At 43.4% G+C, this 15,660-nt stretch overlaps 1 long non-coding RNA gene across 1 annotated transcript; it reads left to right on the top strand.

The window, feature by feature from the left end:
- The first annotated feature begins 369 nt into the window (after nt 1-369).
- On the top strand, nt 370-14,805 carry LOC307214347. Its single transcript, XR_013837954.1, has 2 exons — nt 370-862; nt 14,239-14,805. It is a non-coding gene; the product is annotated as an uncharacterized lncRNA (long non-coding RNA).
- The last annotated feature ends 855 nt before the right edge of the window (nt 14,806-15,660 follow it).

Genomic DNA, 15,660 nt, shown 5'->3' with positions numbered 1-15,660 from the left:
GGTCCAGCGCCGAGGGCCTTCTGGCGGTTCCCTCACCGCAATAAGCAAAGCTACAGGGAACCAGGCAGAGGACCTTCTTGGTAGTGGTGCCTGCCCTGTGGAATACCCTCCCATCAGATCTCAAAGAGACAAACAACTACCTGACATTTAGAAGAATCTGAAGGCAGCCTGGTTTAGGGAAGTTTTAAATGTGTGACATTTTAATGTATTTTTAATCTTTGTTGGAAGCTGCCCAGAGTGGCTGGGGAGGCCCAGCCAGATGGGCAAGGTACAAATAAATTATTATTATTATTATTATTATTATTATTATTATTATTTATATGTGTGTGTATCAATGACTAACAAAACATGCATTTTAAATTCCTATTGCAAATTGCTTCAGCATCTGCCGTCATCAGTTGCTCTGATAACAATGATGTCATTTCAAAGGTGGCAGTTATAGATCTTTGAGGACAGAATGCTCAGGAGACCTTCATTCTCTGAAGCTGAGCAATCCTGCTGCTCTCCCCTGTGTTGAAGCCATGCAGTGTTAGTGTATCTGGCATGTACATCTAAAGGTTCTCCCTTCCTGCTAACATTTTTCGATCTGTTGGCAGCTCCAGAGCAATTACTGCCGGGCTGCGGTTCTGAGAATCAAATGTTTACCACCAGGCATATATTAGCCATATGCATGCTCCTAATAGTTAAATCTGTTTTTTTATTTTTAAGAGAGCTATTATATGTCAGAAGAAAGCATGTTAAACCTACAGCTGAGACCCATGGCTGTAAAAATCCTGCACTCTCTCTGCACAACTGGGAGTACCGCTCCACATGACCGTTTCCATTCACTTCAATAGAGGGACCGCTCTCCTGCACATTTTTGGTGAGTATTAGTTGACTGCTATGTGAATGCTTACGGTGATGGGTGTCCACAGGAGGGGGCAATGGTTAAATGCTTGAGCCAACGCTGTACTTGCCTCATGACGTTGTTATGAGGAAGATTAAGCAAAAGACCCAATTCCAGAGAATACAGGCATTGTTTTCCAAATGCAACAATGATATACAGCAACTACGAACCCATGCTAACGATTTTCCAATCATGCTTTAGCTAAACATTCCTGAGGGGCTGTTCTGTTGTTCTCATTTATTTGTTTTACCCCATAATTGCCTTCCATCTTTGTCTGCTTAAGACAACGAGGAATAAAAAGGCACTCATAATTGAATTCAAGGAAGAAATGATACCATGCGGATTGATGCCAACCTTCCCCTGAGATAATAACATGGTGAACACAAGAATACAGCTGAAGGATCATGTATTTTATTATGAGAAGCATCATTCAAAACAACTGGGAAATTAGTAAGAATCACCACATTTCAGTATACTAACATGGTGGTGCAGTTCTATGAGTTATGCATAATAGTAATTTTGTGAAGAACATTGCAGAATTACAAAGCCTTTAAGGAGTAACAGATAACTTAAATGTGTCTAAGTAAAGGAGAATGATATTGGCTTCACTTTAAGGAGAAAGTGAAGCTCTTTATGGATATGATTAGTTGTTCTTGTGGTGCTGGAGGAGACTCTTGAGAGTCCCGTGGTCTGCAAGAAGATCAAACCTATCCATTCTTAAGGAAATCAGCCCTGAGTGCTCACTGGAAGGACAGATCGTGAAGCTGAGGCTCCAATACTTTGGCCACCTCATGAGAAGAGAAGACTCCCTGGAAAAGACCCTGATGTTGAGAAAGATGGAGGGCCTAAGGAGAAGGGGACAACAGAGGACGAGATGGTTGGATAGTGTTTTCGAAGCTAACAGCATGAGTTTGACCAAACTGCGGGAGGTAGTGGAGGACAGAGGTGCCTGGCGTGCTCTGGTCCATGGGGTCACGAAGAGTCGGACACGACTAAATGACTAAACAACAACAAAGTTGTTCTTGAACAAGGCATAGAATGAAGCATTTGTGTCTCACGGTACTGCATCAGTTATTACTGTTTAAGAGAAATGTTCAGCTGCACTTTAGTCCATCTTCACATGAAGAAGAAGAAGAAGAAGAAGAAGAAGAAGAAGAAGAAGAAGAAGAAGAGGAGGAGGAGGAGGAGGAGGAGGAGGAATAAGAATTCAAGTTGTTTGGACAAATTGTAAACATTTCACAGAGATCTGAAAGTGTCTGTGTGAGAGCCTCAGCTGATTTGTAGGCTTGCCTGTATTAGGTCCTAATTTCCAGCAATTTTAGTTAAAGAATATTGGGTAGCAAGGTTGAAAAATGCATTTACTTGTGTTTCTGCTGCCAGTCAGACTTGACAGTACAGTGGTACCTCAGGTAATATACGCTTCAGGTTACACACTCCACTAACCCAGAAATAGTGCTTCAGGTTATGAACTTTGCTTCAGGATGAGAACAGAAATCGTGCTCTGGCGGCGCGGCAGCAGCAGGAGGCCCCATTAGCTAAAGTGGTGCTTCAGGTTAAGAATAAAAAGGTAAAGGTACCCCTGCCCGTACGGGCCAGTCTTGACAGACTCTGGGGTTGTGCGCCCATCTCACTTAAGAGGCCAGGGGCCAGCGCTGTCCGGAGACACTTCCGGGTCACGTGGCCAGCGTGACATCGCTGCTCTGACCAGAGCCAGAGCCAGAGCCGCACACGGAAACGCCGTTTACCTTCTCGCTGGTAAGCGGTCCCTATTTATCTACTTGCACCCGGAGGTGCTTTCGAACTGCTAGGTTGGCAGGCGCTGGGACCGAGCAGCGGGAGCGCACCCCGCCGCAGGGATTCGAACCGCCGACCTTTCGATCGGCAAGCCCTAGGTGCTGAGGCTTTAACCCACAGAGCCACCTGCGTCCCCTGCGTCACCTGCGTCAGGTTAAGAATAGTTTCAGGTTAAGTACGGACCTCCGGAACGAATTAAGTACTTAACCCAAGGTGCCACTGTACTGAGGTGGATGGACCAGTGTTGTGACTTGGTTTCAAGTAGATTCATATGTTCATGAACCTCTGTGTAGGCTATATCACTGCAGGTGGGAGCTCATGGCACTGAATGCTCTACCCTTCAAAAAAAAACCTATGTCCTGCTCAGCTGGCCACAGGGACACTGCAAGGAGTTGACAAACTGGGTTATATCGTTCCCCTGCAGAACTCACTTCACCATTGACCCCATTCAATAAATGCCATGTTTGCCTTTTCATGCTTCCTTGAGGGCTCAAAGATAGAAATCCCCTGCTTTGTTACTCATCTCAGCTGACTCCATGATGGGAAATAGTGGACAGTGAGTTTTTCAGGATGGTAGTCTGGGTGAAGGGTCTGCATATTGCTCATGGTGCATGGATGAAATAAATGGGAGACCCCAAACAACTCAGTGACACCTCAGTACCTCTACAGTTTCTGCTGATATACTGTGTCAAACAAAGGGAGAAACTTGTTAGGTTGATGAATGAGCAAACACTGGACCTAGGACCATCTGTCTACTTTGTAGTTTACCACTAGGGAATAGTCCTACAGTAGGCCTCTTTAGTTTGGATATGGCTATATTGCTATTCTCTTTGGAGGTTGAAACACAGGATGAAGTAGAAGGTAGTGTTCCACAGGCCAAGCACCCAAGACGCAACAGACAATTCATTAGTCTACCTCCCATCTGCTGCTTTGGCTGTGGGGTTAGGGAGTGACTTTGCATAGTGAGAATTTAGGGCTTTTGACCTGCTCCCCACATTTCTATTTGGCATCCTTGGCAAAAACACCCACTGACTTCCATCACAGCTATAAGGCAGCTTGTGGTGCTGGCCTGTGAGCTTTTTCTTGTGATATATGTCATCCTTATTCATCAAGCCGACATCTTGTTCCTCCACACAGGGGGCACTAAACAGAGCATAGTTTAGTAGGAGCTTTGGATCCATAGCAGAATCTGAACCATGATTCTGGAAACTCCATGAGATTCCATACTTTCTTCTTACCTAATGGACGTGAAGCTTGATGTATGCTGTTCTTGTAACGGTAGTCCTTTGTACTCTGTCTGGAGTGTTAGCTATTTGCATGCTGTCTGTTTTTATGCTGCTAGGGGACATGAGCTCCTACCTGCAGAAGTCCCTGAGGTCTGTGGTTTGTCCATTGCTGTTTGCCTTCCTACCAATTCCACCGTGGTAGCCTGCACTGGAAAGGAGAACCTTCTTGTACTGTACATTGCTTGTACTGCACATTGTATATACATGGAGGTTCATGACACAGTGACAATGCTATTCATTGATTGGTGTCTCCATACACGTCCAATATAGAAGGCATCACCAGCTGGCGTTGGTGTGTCTATCAGGGTTGCTGTTGGCCCCTTGTTTCTGTAACTGTTGTGGTGCTTCTGACTTCAATCATGATTCCATTATGCCAGGATTCCATTCAGAGCCATGGTTCCTGACCTAGACTGTTGTTTATCTGTTGTTTAAAAATAAATTGTAACTTAGAAATAACAACAGTAGTCACTTACAAACAACCCAGTTCTCACAAAATATCCAACAGTTTGGGAAAGCATGTAATTAAGATTGTCTCCAAAACTTCAGCTAAACTATTTCAAGTAATTAATCACTTGTACTCATTTTTTTGTTATGTATTCAAAGTCTGGTCTACCTTTAAACAAGTTTTTTTATAGACTGTGAGCTTCCCTACTGTTGCAATTTCCCACATCTTCAGGAGCTATTCATCTTTGGCCAGTGAGCTATTTGCTGAGTGTTTTGAAAAAACAAGTCTAGCAATCAGATTACATATTACTTCCTGATTACTTTTTGACGCACATATAAACTAATATGTCGAGACTACTTTCTACACTTTTGAGATATCAACGCTGTGAAGGTTGAACATTACTGAATAATCCAAGTGCCCAATTCAGAATGCCAAAGATTTTTCAAAATATAGCAACTGTAATTCCAATTTCTTTGGAGCTGTAACAACACTGAGGTTATGTTTTGTAGCATCTTTTGATCAAATCCCACTGGGACTTACTTTTGAGTAGACACATAAAGTATTGTGCTGTGATTCTCTTTTCAACAGTGGCAGCAATGAAGCCTGTGCAAAACAGTAAAATGATAAACATGGATCAGGGCCTATCTCCACCATTGTTGTTCCTCACCAAAACCATTGAAAATCATTCCCACTCATTGATGTCCCTTCTACCCATTCATACAGATCTTAGTTGGGCTTTAGCTGTTCACATCCATGATTTGTAGTACACTGCTGGAATCACAATCTGGGTCTACCTCTCCTGTCTTGGAAAGGACTTTACCATCACCCCCTGGACCTTTCTTGCTATCATGGAAAAACAAGACCCCACAACACACCACCTTTCTCTGTCTCACTCCAAATGTTTGTCTGAGAGCCTTTCACTTGTCTTGTTATTCCCTGCAGCTGGTTTCCCTACTTCACACCACTTCTGATACACAGACCTGTCACTTTCCACAAAACAGCTGGGGCTTTGGCAATGAGGACTGCTGTTACATGTCTTTCATTACATGTAAAATCTTGCCAGTAGGAAACTGGCAGCACAAAGCTCTTTGGACATGGTAACTTGTCAGGGTTTCTATAATTCCTGGGGACCTCCCTGCTCAAGCTAGAGGCCCACTGGATCTTGCTCGTCCTGGTGGGTCTTGCCATAAATTGCTCCCTAAGCATACTTAGGAACTGTGCTGCCTGTCTATTGCTGATGCATGAACCTGCCTCCACATTTTGTGTTGTAATCTTCTTTGGAAAGAAAGAAAAGGAAGGAAGGAAGGAAGGAAGGAAGGAAGGAAGGAAGGGAAGGAAGGAAGAGTCTGGGTAGCTGGGGGTATAACCCCCCTTTCTGTACCCTATTTTCAGTTACCTATATGAAAGTGCTGTCTGCAGCACATCTCTAATCATTTCATAAGTTCATAGGTGAACCAGTCTCTAGTTTTGGGGTGGCAATATATCTCTTTCCTCTTTCCACTATTAAAAAGGAACTGCACTTAAGCTTAGTGGTCCAGTTCATATATGGGAGAAGCAAATCTTCCTTGCCATTACTCAGGACCGCATATGGCAAATATGCCTACACATCACATTTCCTATTCTAACCAGGTAAAGGTAAAGGGTCCCCTGAGCATTAAGTCCAGTTGTGGATGACTCTGGGATTGCGACACTCATCTTGCTTTACTGGCTGAGGGAGCCGATGTTTGTCCGCAGAGAGCTTCCGGGTCATGTGGCCAGCATGACATAACCCGCTTCTGGCGAACCAAAGCAGCGCACAGAAACGCCGTTTACCTTCCCGCTGGAGTGGTACCTATTTATCTACTTGCACTTTGATGTGCTTTCGAACTGCTAGGTTGGCAGGAGCTGGGACCCAACAACGGGAGCTCGCCCCATCGCGGGGATTTGAACCACCAACCTTCTGATCAGCAAGCCCTAGGCTCAGTGGTTTAGACCACAGCGCCACCCACCAGAGGGTGGCCAATTTCCCAGGCTATGTTACAGTGTCAAGTATATTTCACAACACTATTAGCAATAAGTATGCTTCTGCTATGTTTCCCCCCAGTATCCATGCAGTGTTGAAGGCTGATTATTTAGCGACCATTATCACCGTGCATCATTTCTATGGCAAACAACATTAATCAAAGGAGAGACAGAAGAGGACAACTCCCGCAGAGAGACACAGTTGGGCGTCAAAGCTCTCAGTGCTAAAGATGTGTGGTGTGCATAGCTTAGAGAGAGCATCTCATATCTTTAATTATTGATTAAGAAAACTCGATTAACGAAAATAAGTCTAGGTAAAAAGAAGGTATGCCAGAAATATAACTATCTGCATGGGGGGGAGGGGTCTTTTTTAATTGGAAATGGCTGAGAATGTAAAACAAAAGGCTTAGCAGAAAGAAAGGTATTTGAAATCTATGACAAATGTTGTTTTACAATCAAGACAGGATTGAGAATTGATCCATGGTTTCAACAAATCACATTCTTTTCACAACACAGCAGTCTTCAAGATGCATACAGAGCAGGCTTTAACAACCTGTGCTTTGGACTACAACTCCCATAAGCCCTAGCAATAGAACAAAAAGGTAAAGGTAAAGGACCCCTGGACGGTTAAGTCCAGTCAAAGGTGACTATGGGGTTGAAGCGCTCATCTTGCTTTCAGGCCGAGGAAGCTGGTGTTTGTCTGCAGAAACTTTCTGTGTCGTGTGGCCCCCAGGACTAAACCACTTCTGGCACAATGGAACACTGTGATGGAAACCTGAGTACACAGAAATGCCATTTACCTTCCCGCCACAGCGGTACCTATTTAACTACTTGCACTGGCATGCTTTCGAACTGCTAGGTTGGCAGGAGCTGGGACAGAGCAATGGGAGCTCACCCCACCATGGGGCTTCGAACCACTGACCTTCTGAAGGCAAGCCCAAGAGGCTCAGTGGTTTAGACCACAGCGCCACCTGCGTCCTAGCCCCAGCAGTATTGCAGGTTTGTGAAGGGAAGGCTGACCTAAGAGACAGTATTTTGAATATACCTCTCCCACAAAATCTCCCTGGATGGGTAAGCTTAGCACATCCGGAGGAAGGCTTCTCGTTGACTGGAGCGATGTAGGAATGATTAATGCTAAGATGCTATGTGTGCATCTGATGTAGTGATACTCCTGCACTTTGTAATTGCCTGCTTCAGTGAAAACGTGGTCTGCGTCCAATAAGACTTTTCAGAGGCATTTTTAAAAGCATCCATCAGCTTTGAAAACCAAGAAAATAAAGGCAAGGGGAGGGCTTTGTGGCAATATATAGTCTCTGCCTAAGCTTCAGCTTATTTGGGTCAGAGAGCTTTGGTGTGTTTTGTCAAACAAGCTCAGATATTACACAGCTCCCTTGTTCCCAAAGCTTTGAAGCATCCCTGGGTTTACCCATAGCTCTCTGAAGCCTTAGAAGATCACCCATTGGGGGCTTTTGCATGGCTCAGTCTGAGCTGTGATTAATGTCCAAGACTTGTTCAAGAAACATGGACTTTTCTGAGGGGCAGTTAATAAAGCAGTGTGTTAAGGTTGCCAGCACTATAAGCTGGGACAGATCTTTTTATTATTACTTTGGGAGAGGGTTAAACTTTTTATTTCGGAGTTTTCTGAGAAAGCTCATGAATACCAAGCCAGAAATAAATGGGCGTGAGGGAGAGATGCAGTACTATGAGGATTCTACAAGGCGACCTTCTCCAATGGGGGCTCAGATATTTATATTGTGGAATAAGTGACAACTGTGACTTACAAGTAATTGAATACTGCTCAAAGTTACACAGGTTTCTATAGAAGCTTTGGGTTTCATAAAGCAGAAAAATTAAGTGCCAACTGGGATGGGGAGGGGAATTCAGTTTGCATTCTAATGGAAACCTTTGTATTCTGAAACAATACGCAAACTGAAACCCAGCTTTCCTTCCAAAAGTCACACTTCTGCAATTCTCCCAAAAATGTGAAAAAAAATGTATGTCTCAAGGGAAAGTATGCATAAAAATGCATATATCTGTGAAACCGACACACAGCTTTTTATTGGGGAAGTTGATTGAAAAGGTAAATATTAAGCCAAATTGCATACCAAAGTGTACCTAGAATGCTGGCAAATTTTCATGAGTGTTTCCTAAAAAAATAATAATAATCAGTAAGTGATACATAAATATTGCAAACTGAACCTAAGAACTGAGGAAGAACTAAGGAAAAACAACAGCTGCCTGATTCCTCCATCCTTGTTTCCAGCACTGCTAAACTGGTCCGTACAACTGCACTAAACTTAACAGCATAGGAAAGAGTGTGCTTCCTTCCACTATGCAGAGAACATGTAATGGGAAATCGGGTCCTCCCTTAAAGAGGGCATGTATTGCAGTGAGACCTGGAAACTGACACCCTGTGTTGTAGGTGGGTATGATTGGTCAGCCACAACACCTAATTGGTAGGTCCCTCGTAGCTGGGTGCAATCTGGCCAATGGGACGCAGTCCAAACGGTTCGAGGGACCTATTTATACCCATGCATGTGACCCAGAGCTTCCTCTTTCGGAGCGTGCATTTGGAACACCCGCCCACCTCTCCCTACTTTTAGGGCTTTGTGCTTGACCTTGCTATGCCGTCGTGTGTCATCTGTCATTGGGACAGGGGCATGGCAGGAATTTTCCCTGCTTGGCTGATTGGCTGTTGTCATTTGGGTTTCGCCTGCGTAACAAATCTTCACAACTCGTAAGGTTGCGGATAGGCTCTGGTTCAGATGATGGGGATGGGAGAATGCTCTTGCCATCCCTATGTGAAGGGTATTCCGTTAAAGGAATCCAGGAAATTGATGGTTTGGTCAACCCCTGAGAGGGGGTTGTGCCCGTGCCTGTGTCCAGGAGGACATTTGGGTAGCGGAGATAGCCTGTTCCCACTTTCAGCTTATCCAGGTGTTCACCCTTGGCTGACCTATGCTGGAACCCTGAGTCAGTGCTGCCTGCAAGAGTGTAGGGAGCTAGTCGAACCAGAGCCTATGCAACCATTCACTTTCAGTAATCAATAAAGTTGTGGCCTAAATGCTGCCAAAAACCAAAACCAAAATTTGAGTGAATTTATTTAGGGGGGAGGTTTCTGGGTCTGAACACGCAAAAGCCTTTCATTGTTGGCAGGTCAGGCAGAGGGAGAGAATCTTGTAAACCAGATCCCTGCATGACTGATCCCGATTTTACTGGGACATCATTGATGTCCCAGCAGCTGTCCTGGCTTCTTATGTCAATATGTGATGTCCTGCTTCCTCCACAGGGTCCCCACCAAGGCCTGGAGGCCTGCCACAGTCACTGACGTGCTTCAGGAAGCTGGGCACTTTCTCTCCTCTCCCAATCTGAGCACTCAGCAGAGGCTTTTCAGAGATGGTGGGACTTCTGGTGGAGGCAGTGGGCAGGGGGATGAATTGTGAGGTTGCACAGGGTAGTGTGGCAGTGACAGACCTGAGTCAGTGGGGGGCAGCGGCATGGATTTTGGTTAGAATAAGTTGGAGGGTGTGGCGATCACACAACGTCCCCAGATGTTAAACCGTCTATTGATCCCTGTGCCACCACTGTGCTCGCTTCCCCGCTGCCACCAACCAGTTACTCTCTGGTAAAACACTAAGTCCAGTCAGCTGTCAAAAGTGAACTAAAAACACACACCAAGTTTATTTTACAAACATTAACAAGTTTATGGTTTCTCAGATAATATTCCTGTCAGTATCTTAACTTTAGTTTCTTTACCGGCCTATACCTTCCTAATATCTTCTGACTGATTATCTCAACTGTTTGACGGACTCCTCTGAACAAATTCTCTCACTCTCTCCCACCAGACTAGCCCAACCCACAGACTCATCCTCTCTGTCTCTTCTAACTACAGACTGTCTTCTCAACAACTCTAACTAACTAAAGAAACCTCTGTGCTTAAACCTTATACACAGTTAACTCTGCCCCCTGGCTTCCCATTGGTTAGACATTTTACAATTAGTTAACCCTTTCCCTCTGAACCCAGTATGATGTCACACACATAGGAGGGCAAACTCCACAGAGGGTTTGCCCTTGATGGCATCTCTGAGCTGAAAGAGAGGGCAGCGATCCTGCTCATCTAGCATGCAAGAAAGTGACTACACTGTCAAATGAAAAGCAAAAGGAAAGAAAAAAGGCACCAGTGAAATGGAGAAAAGGAGGGAGATGGAATCTGAAGGGCGTGCTTTTTAAGTAAGCCTGGGGCTGGGGGACTGCATTTTGCTATGGTCAGTAAAACTTAGTGCACATTTGAGAATTAATATCCCCCCTTTCCCTCTTTTTAAATGTATGAAGGAGGTTGCAAGACTCTGAAATTCAACAACTCTTGTTATATATAGCAATAGCAGCAGAAAATATGATTAATAGGCAGCCTGATTTCTGAGGAAGGTGGAGTGTGATTGTAATGTAGAAGAAATGATACACGTCACACAACCCAACTTTCTAAAATGCTTCCAAATTTCAAACCGTTCCAGATGCCCAAATTCAGAACACAGAGGGGAATTTCTCTGGTCAGCATGTTTAAACAGTGAATCAGACAGCCAAGGGTTTATTGATCTGGCATGGATTTTACCAAAAGGGGTCAAACCTGAAATACTGTAGGTTAAATATTGTGGGGGATGTTTCTCTTTTGTGAAAACATATTTCGCTTCAGGCAAACATGGTAGCTCTACACTTTGTGTTTGAAAACACAGTTTGTGTGACACTAATAAAGGGAGACTATGACTCAGACACCTTATTTATGCTACAACATGCTAGAAATATAATTCAAAGAGTATCCTCACCTGGCAATAGCTATATATGTGCACTGAAGAATTTTGCGGTATTGTCTGAAAGAACATGTTATATATCAAATAAAGAGAAGACCCTGATACTTCGGGATTTTCTCCTCTCCCCACCTTCCCAAGCAGACAGTGGGTGACATTTCAATTTTGCCTATACTTAGCTTTACACAGGTGGCGCTGTGGGTTAAACCACTGAGCCTAGGACTTGCTGATCAGAAAGTCAGCAGTTCGAATCCCTGCGACGGGGTGAGCTCCTGTTGCTCGGTCCCAGCTCCTGCCAACCTAGCAGTTCGAAACCATGTCAAAGTGCAAGTAGATAAATAGGTACCACTCTGGCGGGAAGGTAAACAGCATTTCCGTGCGCTGCTCTGGTTCGCCAGAAGCGGCTTAGTCATGCTGGCCACATGACCCGGAAGCTGTACGCCGGCTCCCTTGGCCAATAAAGCGAGATGAGCACCGCAACCCCAGAGTCGGTCACGACTGGACTTAACTGTCAGGGGTCCCTTTACCTTTACCTTTACCCTGTATGGAAGAAGAAGAAGAAGAAGAGTTTGGATTTGATATCCTGCTTTATCACTACCCTAGGGAGTCTCAAAGTGGCTAACATTCTCCTTTTCCTTCCTTCCCCACAACAAACACTCTGTGAGGTGAGTGGGGCTGAGAGACTTCAAAGAAGTGTGACTGGCCCAAGGTCACCCAGCAGCTGCATGTGGAGGAGCGGAGATGCGAACCCGGTTCCCCAGGTTACGAGACTACCACTCTTAACCACTACACCAGTGACTTCTTTAGCATAGAATTGTAGATTTGGAATTAATATAAAATTGCATAGTTGGAAGGGACCACTACGGTCATCTAGTCCAACTCCCTGCAACGCACAAATCTTTTGCCCCAGGTGGGGCTCAAATCCACACTCAAAATAGTCAGTCTTGGCTTTTTATTTGCATTGAGTGTTATTTAAGCTAAAGCTTTCGTTTTATTGCCATCTGTCTTTGAAAGCTAATCCTACACTTTCAAATGTTATCAAAAAGGATCTCTGCTGGGTTTTTTTAAAAAAAAGACTGGAGTTCTGATTTTTTAATTTCATATTTTTTTGCTCACTTTGACTCATCTCTTTGAACATAAAATTGCAAGGGTGAAGTAATCTAACAATTTTATATGCATTTTAAGCAAGTTGGTGGGGGAGTATCACAGTACTTTTGGAATATAGAATGTGAAACTTCTTTTTTTTAAGTACTGTGGTAAACATTTTATTTCAGTGGTTTTATTTTGAATTGTGTTTTAAGATGCTCTAAGTATTTCACATGTATTGGTTCTGTGTTAGCTTTGCATCAGGTTTCAAAGATAGGGCATTTTTAGCTGTACATTTTCCCCATCCTTCTTATTCTCATAGATCATAATGATCTTGCAACAGTTCAAAAATATACTTAGCATACATTGCTGTTTACCCATATTTCTCAGGTGTTTCAGAAACGGGAAACCTGGAATGGAATCAGCTGTTATGAAGGATCTGAAAATCAAATCCATGTGGCACAGATCTAAAATGCAGAGCAGATCACTATGGATGTCTGTCTTCCTAGTGTCTTCAAGTCCTGAATGGAATTTGGATCTCATGTACTTTGCATTATCTTAACTTACGATGGGCTTGTTTTACAGCAGCTTCTTGTGTATATGATTTAACAGGATTGTTAAAATCTCCTTACTTTTAGAATACATGACAACTTTCATCAGAGCATCTAAAGGCATACAACTGCAACTCTCTCTCTCTCTCTCTCTCTCTCTCTCTCTCTCTCTCTCTTATTACAAAATCTAAACTGTCAGTACAATAAATGTTGATATATTTTGGATGGACAAAACAATGGTGTGAATACAGTAGTCAAAAGCGAACTTTTAAAATTGCTTAAACTCAGCCAGTGAGCATCCCAGGCGAGTGGGGCAGTGATGTCACTCCCACCCCCCAGGGATGACACCCGGGGCAGACCACACACACTGCGCCCCCATTCCTATGCCAGTGAACTCAGCTATTCTTCACGACTTCCCTGAAATCTGGTTAGATCATACCTTTCAACAGATTCTCCATTCCAAATTCCATTGGTTGCAAGATCAGAATCAATACATAATCAGAATGAATTGTGTTTGTTTTTAGTGCCTTGGGTGGCACTATTATTGCCACTGTTATTTTATTCGCCACTTAATACCAAAATAGGATTCCATTTTGGTAACAGCACATCAGAGGCATCCCTTGCACCCCCATTAAGGAGCTGCATCTGCACACACACCAGAATATATATATATAAATTTACAGAAATAGCCACATTAGAAATTACTACCTTTTACACGTCTCAAATACTTGAAGCATCCAGAGTGAAGGCAAGGCAAGGAGGAAGGGTGAGCAAATTTGCATGCCTTTGTGCTGCAGTGTGTAAAGGATGAGAAGCTTCTCCTATGTTTGATCTCTCAATAACAGTAGCATTGTGTCACCACACACATATGTATCAGACACTCCATAGTCTGATTTTTGCACCCCACTGGGCATGCACCCTGCCCGGGGGCAAGATTCACCAACCCCTAGGGACGCCTCTGCACCGCATGCTTCTAGATCTTCTTGTTTATCATTATTATTGGTTTTCCATCTGACAAGGCTTATCGCTGGCTATTCCACTGGTGATAGGTTGTTGTTTTTTTTAAGCTCTTTATTAGAAAAGTTGCCATTGTATATAATTGACCTCCAATAGTAGCAAGGGTCAGTTCATTAGGGGAAACTGGTCGCAAGTCTTCTATGAACATTCTGTTCTCATACTGTCCATTAGCAGTTGCTAATGTATATTAATGATTGAATGTGCATTAATGAGCCATTGATTTTTTTTAAAAAAAAAGAATTAAACAGCGCTCTTAAATTATATCAAGGGAAATGGTCTGTTAGTATGATGCAAATTAATGCTTACCACTTCCCCCAAAAGAGAGAAAAGAAAGTAGAACATTGAGACCAGGCTGTTTGGTATCTTTCAGAGCCCTACCCTGGCAAGAGGCACAGAGAGAGAGAGAGAGAGAGAGAGAAAGAAAGAAAGAAAGAAAGAAAGAAAGAAAGAAAGAGACATCAAAAGTGCAATGTCACCATCTCAACGTGCTATCAGACTGAGCAGAAGCTAACTGCAGCTTTGATCATACTGCCGCCTCAGCCTTAAACTTAGTGCAGAATAAGGGAGAAGGGGATGATGCTGTCAGAAATTCCTTTTAATCTTTGAAAGAAGAAAGGAAAGAAACTGTAACTGCAGCAGTAGTAAATCAAAGTTAGACTCCCAGATAAGAACTGTTAGCTGATAGATTCAGAATTATTAAGTGAATTGTAAGATAGGATGGGCTGTTGTACATTTTCTTCATGTATATCAAACCTGCAGTGTAATGTTCTTAACATTAATATGTTTTTAAACCATGCAATAAGGTTCAGTGGGGCATTCCATGGTAATTGAGCATAGGATAGCAGCCTTAATTATCTGTCTTTGTTTCTTGGTTCCTGTATGATAATAAATAAAACAAATAAATGTGATCCAAAAAGTTTAGTGGCACTCAAAAACACCCCTGAGCATTATTTCCTAAGAAATAAGTTTGACTGGTTTTAATGGAATTTACTTCCAAGTTAGCACACAGAGGTTCTCGGCATAATGCTGCGGCCTTCAGGTAGCTTAAACCAGTTGATTTATATTGACTTTAACTGAACTCAGAACAATTTAGCATGGACGCTTCCAGTGGTTTATTTGTTTTTTGTCAGCACAATAACCTCGTAATAAGGAAATGTAATCATCATGGTTCATTCTGCCTGTCTTAGACTTCCAAAAAGGAGAGTCATCCAAAGCCCTTAACATGATCAGGCCAATATAAGCAGCAATAACTGTCCTGTTCCAAGTACACCCTCATGCAGGAAACTCGTATGTCCATGCATTCGTCCATTTTGGCTCTCTAAAGGAGCAAGCCAACACAAGGGAAGGTAGAAAAGGTTATATTGGTATGCCAAATCCAAACTCCATTCAGGAGTGGGGCTACAGCTGACTGAGCCAGTCAAAGCCTGGCAGAAGAAAAATAAGCCTTTAAATTGTTTGACTTACAGCACATCTTTTGAGCTCCGAGCCCACCAAGCCCTTCCCCCAAGTAAATAACTTCACACTGACATGTATTTTTGGTTTCATAGAATCATAGAGTTGGAAGAGACCACAAGGGCCATCGAGTCCAACCCCCTGCCAAGCAGGAAACACCATCAGAGCACTCCTGACATATGGTTGTCAAGCCTCTGCTTAAAGACCTCCAAAGAAGGAGACTCCACCACACTCCTTGGCAGCAAATTCCACTGTCAAACAGCGCTTACTGTCAGGAAGTTCTTCCTAATGTTTAGGTGGAATCTTCTTTCTTGTAGTTTGGATCCATTGCTCCGTGTCT

This window comes from Podarcis cretensis, assembly GCF_951804945.1.
Source record: "Podarcis cretensis genome assembly, chromosome: 4".
NCBI classification, from domain to species: Eukaryota; Metazoa; Chordata; class Lepidosauria; order Squamata; family Lacertidae; genus Podarcis; species Podarcis cretensis.
The sequence above is the reverse complement of the archived record's forward strand: the minus strand, read 5'-3'. Positions and strand labels throughout refer to the sequence as shown.